The following is a 9,246-nucleotide window of genomic DNA, read 5'->3' as shown; positions in this document are numbered from 1 at the left end:
AAATTTGCTGGCGATTCAGTCATTGTTTCTCTGGTAAATGGTGATGCTCCTGAGTAACCATGGCCGTTCTGTCGGAATTCTTTGTGCCCTTCATCCATAAACGTGTCCAAGGCTTTAGTAAGTGCCCACCTGCCTGAGTGAACCAATATACCGGTAAGTATGTAGGCTCAGTGATGGACAGAAAACGTACATTCGAGGCCCACGTGGACACAGCTGACCGAGGAGGATTCGGTCCTTATCTCTTTTCTCTGGTGGTTTAGCACGATAAACCTAAACAATCTGAATCATCTGCACGGCAAAGAATGTGTCCAAATTGTCGGAACTCAATGAAGTGACTTACAAGGCAAAGGAAATCCTTGCTGACCCTTCACTCCCCACGATGAACTATTTTATTCCCGTCTTCTTCCTGGTTGCGACACTATATATGAATTATGACGAATCCTCCGCCCTTTCTTACGTTCATTTTAGAAGCGTTTTTAGTGATACATTATATATGTCATTTATTGTTTCCAGTTGTCGACTGTGCGGTCGTGTATTTGTGCGTTCCTGCTGGCTGCACACAAATTGCCCTCGGGAGGTTTCCAATAAAGTAATGGAACTGAAAAACGTTATATACAACTGTGTACCCGCAATCTCAAAACGATGAATGACACACACAAACCCACCCACACTAATCCGCAAAAATAGCAACATCCACACAACTAAAGTCAACGTTGTAAATTCAGCGTGTTTTGAAAAAGAGAAACTCTGTCTGACATTGTTTGTTGACCAGACGCCCACACGGAGCCGAGCTTTGGTGGTTATTCCGATTGCACATTTCACATTTAGGCGAAACACTTCCACAACGACTGCGTTTCCCTTTTGTCTGATTTTTTTTTTTTTTTTTTTTACAGCTCTATGATATGCAAGCGCACTACCAGAAATTTACGACAAAGAAAGAAAGTCAGAGTCTGTTCTTGATTTGAAAACATGGCTCCAGACGTGTCCACCTGCTGCTCCTGCTGAGTGTCTGGTGTGAAATGGAGGACCTTTCCCTCCCTCGCTCTCGCTCTCTCTCTCCCAAACCCTGGACACTATAAAAAACATTTCTCTGACACCGCTGGGAGCGAATCCACCTCGACAGGCTGAGAACCGTACGCCGGACTGACAAATGAACGGTTATGATTTCTGCTGCAAAGGAAAGAAGAGACACAGGATTTTTTTTTTTCCTTTCCCTATGGCTGGCTTCTCCCCACCCACACATTTCACAGCAAAACCTCAAAACACATCGAGGCACGGACCGGGGGAAGATGGATAGAGATCTGATATAGTTACAGATCGGGCGGACGGCTGTAATGATAGGATGATACGTTGACAAATAAAACGCATGTTCAGGGAGAAGAGAGAGCGGAGAGGCCTCGAAAAAGGTTCAGGGGGCAAAACAGGAAACCGGAGTGTGACTTGGAGAGAGAGATGGATGAGCAGGTCGGACTGTGGCGGGACTCTCCTTATTTTTGGAAATGGCGGCGTCCCAGAATGCACTTGGAGCCACGGGGGCTTTGACACATGCACTAAAAACCAAGGTGATTCCCCCGCACATGCCCTCGCTGACCCCCTTTTGGCTTTTACAGCCACTTAAGTCCAGGGCATTTGATTATTGTGCTCTTCATTGTGCTCTTCCTGGGTACTCTGCTACTTCAACTGTCGTCATACAAGTCATTTTTCTCATTCTTTGCTTTAAACTTTTCTGCATTTGTTTGCTTTGGGAGGCATTTGGTTCAGACAGGGGGCTCAGCTGCACTTTGAGACACCACAAATACAGCTGACGATAGAAGATCTACAACAATGCAAAAGCACTTAAATGTACAATACAATACTCCCTCTCCAAACCACTCAGACACACTTTGAGACATCACTTCCGGACATTTAGAAGCTTCACTGAAACAGGGACAACAACCTGTTTCATAACCTGGAGGTGCTTGGAAGCAGGGGCGGATTTAGAAAAAAAAATCATGGGGTGGCAAGTAGGGCCAGGGATCATTTCCGGGGTGATAGTAACACATTTTACAGTGTCGAATGTTTATAGCAGGGATATTATGCAAGTGCTGCTTGATCACAAAGCAATTTTTTTCCGTTTAGATGCTGGCTGAGCCCAAAATTATATACAAATTGTAGCATTGTCCATAATATAAGTAGGGGGGGGGGGGGGGGTGTAAACTTTGGTTAAAAAAATAATGATAATAAATCATCTTGGGAGCCGTAGGAGCTGGCTTTTTATTTAGCTCCAAAGCTGTTATAATTCTTTGTCCTGTAAAAAAAAAAAAAAAAAGTATGAACAAAGTGAGCCTCTGCAAGCACCAAGTAGCTTCTTGAGCAGATGTGAGACATAACATTGGTTATACAGACCAAAAAAACTGTTCAATGATTCAGGCTTTGAAGATCTGGATTGTAAACTAGTCCTTGAAACAGTGCATTTATAAAGTGCCAGGACACTAGACTAGAAGGACAAAATCTGGCTGACATCAATGCGGTGGCAGCTGGGGTGGCAAAACCTTTACCCGTGCCACCCCTCTAGATCCGCCCCTGCTAGGAAGTATTTCAGATTTAGCAAAAAAAAAAGAAAAAGGTGAACAAATTTATTTAACCTCTTAACCCCCACCTTAGCCTCATTTTCTGCAGTTCAGCTTCAGCCAAATCCATAACATCACAGCCTATAGGCCAGTGTAACGGCTCATTTGAAGCCAAGACCAACAAAACTGATCTCATTGTCGTCACTTTTTGACATTTTTTTCCCATCGCTTTTTTGTTGGGTTTTCATCACATTTTTGCCACATTGTAGCTTTTGTCACTATTTTGTTGATCTATTGTCACTTTTTTATCACTTTATCGTCACTTTTCTTTTGCTCTTTTTTTGGCTATTTCTATTGCATTTTCCTCCCACATTTTTGTCACTATTTCACTGCTTTTTTTGTCATGTTTTTGTCGCTCTTCTGTTGCATTTTCATACTCAATGTGCAACACTCTTCTAAATTCTTTATAACCTCAGTTTAAATGACCACATTGTGAAAATATTGATCCCTCAGGGGGTCCTGGAGGGAACAAAGGTTAGGAGCCACTTCTCCAAACCACAAACCATGCTAATTTTGCTCGACAGATCCTCATTTAAATGTTACAATTCAACTTTATCAATCGCCTTATGTCAAATGCGTAATGTAATGTGTCAAACTATAATGAAAAAAGCCAAGAACATAAATATCAAGATCGATGTGGGGCATTTCATCTGGTTAAGAGCTGACCCACTGTTGAAATAACCAGGTCCGAGTGCAACACATACAGAGTGCACTTATCTGGAGCCAGGGCCTTTTAACACACGGCACTAAAACCTGGGGTGTTCCCTGCCTCTGCTCCCACTGACCCCTCGCTCACCCGCCGCTTTACAGGCACTCAGCCGCGGGAATACACCATCGCAGTTAATCCGAGCGCCGCATAAAAGTAATGAGGCTAAAATGTCACTCATAGGTCAGGCCATTGTGCCGCCTCGTAAACACGTGTTCTGATGCTCACTGGACACGGGGGCTTTTAAACGCTACAAATAGCCACAATGAGGTTCGCGTGGCTCCCGGCGGCCCCGTAAGGCAGACACTATCAGTAACGCCGCGGAGTGGGTTTCACATATGCTGGCGGGCGCGCGGGGAGCATCACGATGTGTCCCGTTGATAGCGAGGTCTGAGTCAGCCCGTAGATGTGGAGATAGACCAGCTGGCCCCCCTCGCGCTCTGGGGGATTCCTCTGTTTGGGTCATATGGTGCACACTTTTTTTTATTTTTTACTATACTTAAAAGTCAGGTGTTATTGGCCCCTCGCCTTATCTAAACGTGATCTCACAAATCAAAAGTGAGATATGGTTTTGGTTTGCGGTCGAACAGAGATATAGGCCTATATGCGCAAATAAATTCATGTTCGGATGCTCGTGCCAAAAACATTTATTTATTAAACGTTTAACAAGTTGTGTGCAAGTGCGAGCTGGATGTTTTCCTCTTGACTTGCCCTCTTTCATAAATTTGTGCAGCTTCCAACATTTAATCCTGTTTTTAGTTCAACTTCGTGGCCTTTTCCCCCAGCTTGTTAACAAACCAGCTTGTGTGCGAGACTGGGCTGAAGCAGGACTTGAACCGGTCTCTAGGGGTCATTCATTTGTTCCGCTCTGCTCTTTGTCCTTACAGCTCATTTGGTACAGCGGGTCTCTTGTATCTACTGTGACCTAGTCGGCTTTTGCAAATCTCCGAAGACCAAAGACAAGAATCAAACTTGGAAATACAGTGTAATTTGTGATGGTATTTGATGTTAGTGTAATTGTACTGGAATTGGATTTCAGCTTGTGTTCCATTTATTGATCTTGTCACTCTGTAAAATCCCAAACTGAATCCTTCAGGCCTGATTCTTTAATATTTGTTCAGTGTTCCTTCAGTCGGCCTTTTGTTTCTTATTTCTATGAAGCCAAGTATTTACAACCCACTTTCTGGTTTCTACCCTTTGAATTCAACAACAAGATAGATAGATAGATAGATAGATAGATAGATAGATAGATAGATAGATAGATAGATAGATAGATAGATAGATAGATAGATAGATAGATAGATAGATAGATAGATAGATAGATAGATAGATAGATAGATAGATAGATAGATAGACCAAGACCTAATTAGACAGATGTGCATCTAGAGAGAGGCTAAATGCTCCCAACATCTTTGGTCTTTTTGCGTGACTGAGCGCACGCGTAAAGACCAGACAGGTACGTATCAACTCGTCTAAGGTAAGAACATATCTCAGTATGGAAAAACGGTGGCTTGTTCCTTTAAAGCTGCCCTTGCCACTGTAAAACACACACTGGTTAAGGAGTGTTGAGAAGCATTGTCTGATGCGCACCATGTCTGAAGACTGGCCAATAAAAATATGACTACATGTAACTGTTTCGGTGGTATTTGTGTAAGCAGACTCTGTGATTTTAATAAAGATCAGACCACATTTTATAACCATTTTAGGCAGAAATGTAAGAAATTCCAGAGAGTGTATTCACTTTTTCCTCCCATTGTGGATAGATAGATACTGTAGAAATAACTAGTGTCATTCAAGCTCCACTGTTGGCATTTCAAACACCCAAAGTAAGACACTGTTTCCACTATTTGTTTCTGCCTGTCAGTCCGTTAAAACCTGGATTTGCAAACACATCCCTCTTGTCCCCGAGTTGTTGACTTGGTTTTTCTCCGGACGGCACTTAACATTTACAGCGGCGCTAACCCTTTTCACACTGCCCTCTTACATTTACTTAGGCCGCTCTCCAGCGAGCGACCGGCAAATACGAGGTATCTCTGTGTTAGTGACCGCGGGGAGCTCTTGTTTTGGGGGTCAGGCAGGTTAAGAGCGCCTGTCCCGTAGAGCCTAAATTTACGACCCCGTTGCCTTTTGAAAACACTGGGGGAGTTGTGTGTTGAGGGAGGCAGCCAGTGGCACCACATTTTGGTGATACAGCTGTTTTTACGGACACGGCTATAAAGCTCAGCCCCCCCCCCCCCCCCACCCCCCCCCCCCACCCCGGGACGACCGAGATGAGACGAAGAAAGAGGAGCGGGCTTGGGAACAATGGGCTGACATGTTTCGTGACAACAGGGAGATAATCGTTGGTGAAGGTATCTCTGGGTGGAGCCCCGAGAGATAAACTAAAGGAACTATCCACCTGTATCCAAGCCAAAAGGGAAAGGGTTGATAATGGTGTTTCCGTGGGTTAAAATCAATGCATTTAAAGGTGCATTATGCAACTTTTTGTGCGAAAAACAAGTTGATATGTGTGAGTATTTGATCTTGTTTTGACCCAGTGGCAGCATGAGTGGTCAGCATGGCACCTTAGACACTCCAGGATCACCTGTTTGGGAGGTTTTCATTGCTGACAGACCCACTCACCAGAAAACCTACAAAACAATTGATCCTGGAGCGTTGTAGAGCCAACCGTGATCAAAAGTAAAAGCGCCGTGTTAACAACTCATACAGCCGCTAGGTCTGATTAGGTCAAATTAGCACAAATATCAACTTTTGTTTTTACATAAAAAGTTGCATAATGCACCTTTAAAGTGACTATACAGAATTTAAAAATGTTAAAATTATGTATTTTCCTCCTCCTACATGATGAGCCCAGACCTATTCACCACTGCCTCTAAAATCCTGCACTGTCACTCAAAAAGTTCATGTCCGAATTGCTGTCATGCACGAGCTTAATATAGAAGGTGCAGTTACACGTATGACCTGAGGTGGCAGTATTGAGTATAAAATGGCCAACTTGCAACTAGCCCCTTTAATGTCAATTTAAAGCTTTTTTCCAGCATGTTATTCCCTGGTGGTAAACTAGGACAGAGAGCAGGCACTCTTATCCCACTCATTATTTCCCTCTTCGACATTGTTGCTATTCAGATGTTTTCACATGGCACTGTATCAGTCTGCCTCAAAACACCAGGTTCATTGTACACTCTGTCCATTTTAACAGGCTTTGGGCCGGCACAAATACTAGTTTGTGTACTCCTTAGTCTTCAGGGGTTTTCCATCGATTCACAGTAAAGGAATTCAAAGTGGTCGACTGGTCTGGGTTGTTTGAATCGAAGCTGTTTCACCTCTTTCATCAGTTCTTCTTCTTGCTCATGAGTCAAATAAAGGGAAATATGTTTTAGTTAGTCACAAAAGAAGTTCTGTGTTACAATTTTCAGGCTTCTTGCTAAAGACTTCTCTACTTTGTAGCTCTGAATTGCACTTTCACACACATTTGTCAATGCAAAAGTCCAAAACCTTTCCAAATTTAAGCACTTTTTCAGTACTTTATCAGAGGAAACACTGCACATCAATAGATAATCATGTATAGTCGGTTGTGTGTCCGGATATCGCATTATACATTCAAGTTCTTTGGCAATCTTTAAAGGCATTAATTCCTATCAGTTTATTATCAGTATGAGCCAGACTTTTCAACTATTGTATCACATTAATATCAAGCTTTATCATTTGTGCTCGCTGCAGTAGCTGCTCCTTCTTCAGCAGATTTTTTAATGTTTTGCTTTGGGCGTTGGAAGCACCCTCTGCCAAGATGAATACCCAATTGGACGTACTGTAACTGCGATATCTCGCTCTTGTTGCCTTTCTCTATCTGGTCACCTTGGCCTACATCCCATTCATTCCTCTGTATTCAGGCGCCTCACCCTTTATTCTCCCAACTCCGAAGTCTTCATTGTTAAAAGCAGAGAAAGGAGAGTTTTTTCTCACAGCTTTCTCAACACCTAAAAACACCCTGCTAGCCACAAAAAAGTGTGTTTAATTGAAAAACAAGGCAGCTGTTTTGAGATAGGGCTGGGTGATACGCTGAGAAAATAATCACCTTTTATTTTCTCTTTCATTGATTAGTCTCCATAGAAAAGTCTCTTTAAAAAAGCAGCTAAAACGTGACAAAAGAACGTCAAAAAGTGACAATAATATGTCATTAAAACGTGTCAAATAAGAGACAAAAACACAACAAAAGCAGGATAAAAAAAAGCAACAACGGAGGAAAAATCTAGGTCTAGCTTTCAAATGAGGCTGTCTCTGGTCTATAGACTGCAAACTCCAGTCAAGAAGCTTTTAGATTTGGGTAACGCCCAATTCTTTTGACCATAATAATAAAAGGCCTACAGTACAAAACTGATAACTGCAAGTTTTTTGTCATGTTGTCGCTGGCTTTTTTTAAAAATGTGTTTTTGTTCCTCTTTTGTTGCCACTTTTTTGTTGTGTTTTTCTCACTTTTTGTTGCTCTTTTGTCACGTTTGTCACTTTTCTGTTGCGTGTTCATCCTTGTTATTTTGACGCTTTTTTCAAGGAGCTTTTAGATTTGGGTAAAGCCAAACTGGAGAAAATGTCCTTGGTTCAGACGGAGGTTAAGAGGTTAAAGTGACTATACAAAGTTTAAAAATGTTTAACCTAGATATTTTCATCCCCTACATGTTCCAGCAATGTCCTAATGTGTAGAATGAGCCCAGACCTGTTCACCACAACTGCTTTTAAAATCCTGCACTGTCACTCTAAAAGTTGTTCATTCGGGTCCGAAGTGCTGTTATGCACGAGCTTAATATAGAGACTGCAGTTGCACATAAGACCTGAGGTGGCAGTAGTGAGCATAAAATGACCAACTTGCATCTGGTCTCTTTAATAGATTTACTTCAACAATAATCTGCAGGAAGACACAATATTATAACAGATTCCAACTGCAAGGTGTTGGAGAAGTGATTATTATTTGGTCATCGTGGGATGGTGGTGGGTCCTGAGCAATGGCCGCTGGCTGCCCTGCTTTTTGACCACAAACGTGGGGGCCGCCATTGCTTCGCCGTTGCTGTAGTACCTCCATATCGCCGCTAGGCCCCCATTGAAAAGCATTGGACTTTAGTTAAAAACTACTTTAAAGCCTGGTTTCAATTGTTTCAACACTAGACTAGGCTAGATCTTCCTCCTGAGATAACGCTGGGTTAGTCACAATGTATGAAACCAGGCTGGTTTTCGTAATATGAATTTTTGAAATCTCGTACTTAATGAGGCTCGGACTGTTAGCATTGGAGCAGCGCGAGCTACACGTCACGCAAGGGCCGAGTCTACGGTGAAAATCCCGCCCGTATGTCCTTTTTAGGAACATGCTTCGTCAGAGCTGGGGAGGAGTCTGTAAATCCGCCATCAATTCCCCCACGGCCGTGGTCATTCTGGTAAACGGGGAGGAGTGAGCAGAAGACGTCAATTTTTTCTACAGTCTATGGTCCTGAGGTCCCACCAGTTGAGAATCACTGCTATAAATACGGATGGCATCTCGTCACAAAAGGGGGCGTGGCCTCGCCGAGGGGGAAAATAGAATATTTTGGGAAATGCAAATTTTCACTCTTTTTAGTCATTTTCTGGCGAAATATACAAAAAAGTCAAGTCTAAATCAGGTCCATATGGATGTTTATTGACAGCAGATTGTTCAGTGAAAGTGGAAAAAAGGGCAGTTGTGATGCTAAGATGAAGCACCATGTTAGCATTCTCCGTTATTTATGTATTTATGGGCTGCTGAACCACTTTGCTCCTCTCCATGTCTTTGTTTCTATATTTAGTAGAAAACTATGTGCATAATTGAGCATTTGTTAAAGTAGTTTTTGAATAATTGGAGAAAATTTAAATTTTTCTCCAAATGTTTTCCCCCTTAACAGTTTTCCAAAATGACTATATATGGGCGTT

Source organism: Gobius niger, assembly GCF_951799975.1.
Source record: "Gobius niger genome assembly, chromosome: 14".
NCBI classification, from domain to species: domain Eukaryota; kingdom Metazoa; phylum Chordata; class Actinopteri; order Gobiiformes; family Gobiidae; genus Gobius; species Gobius niger.
This window is presented reverse-complemented; position numbering follows the sequence as displayed.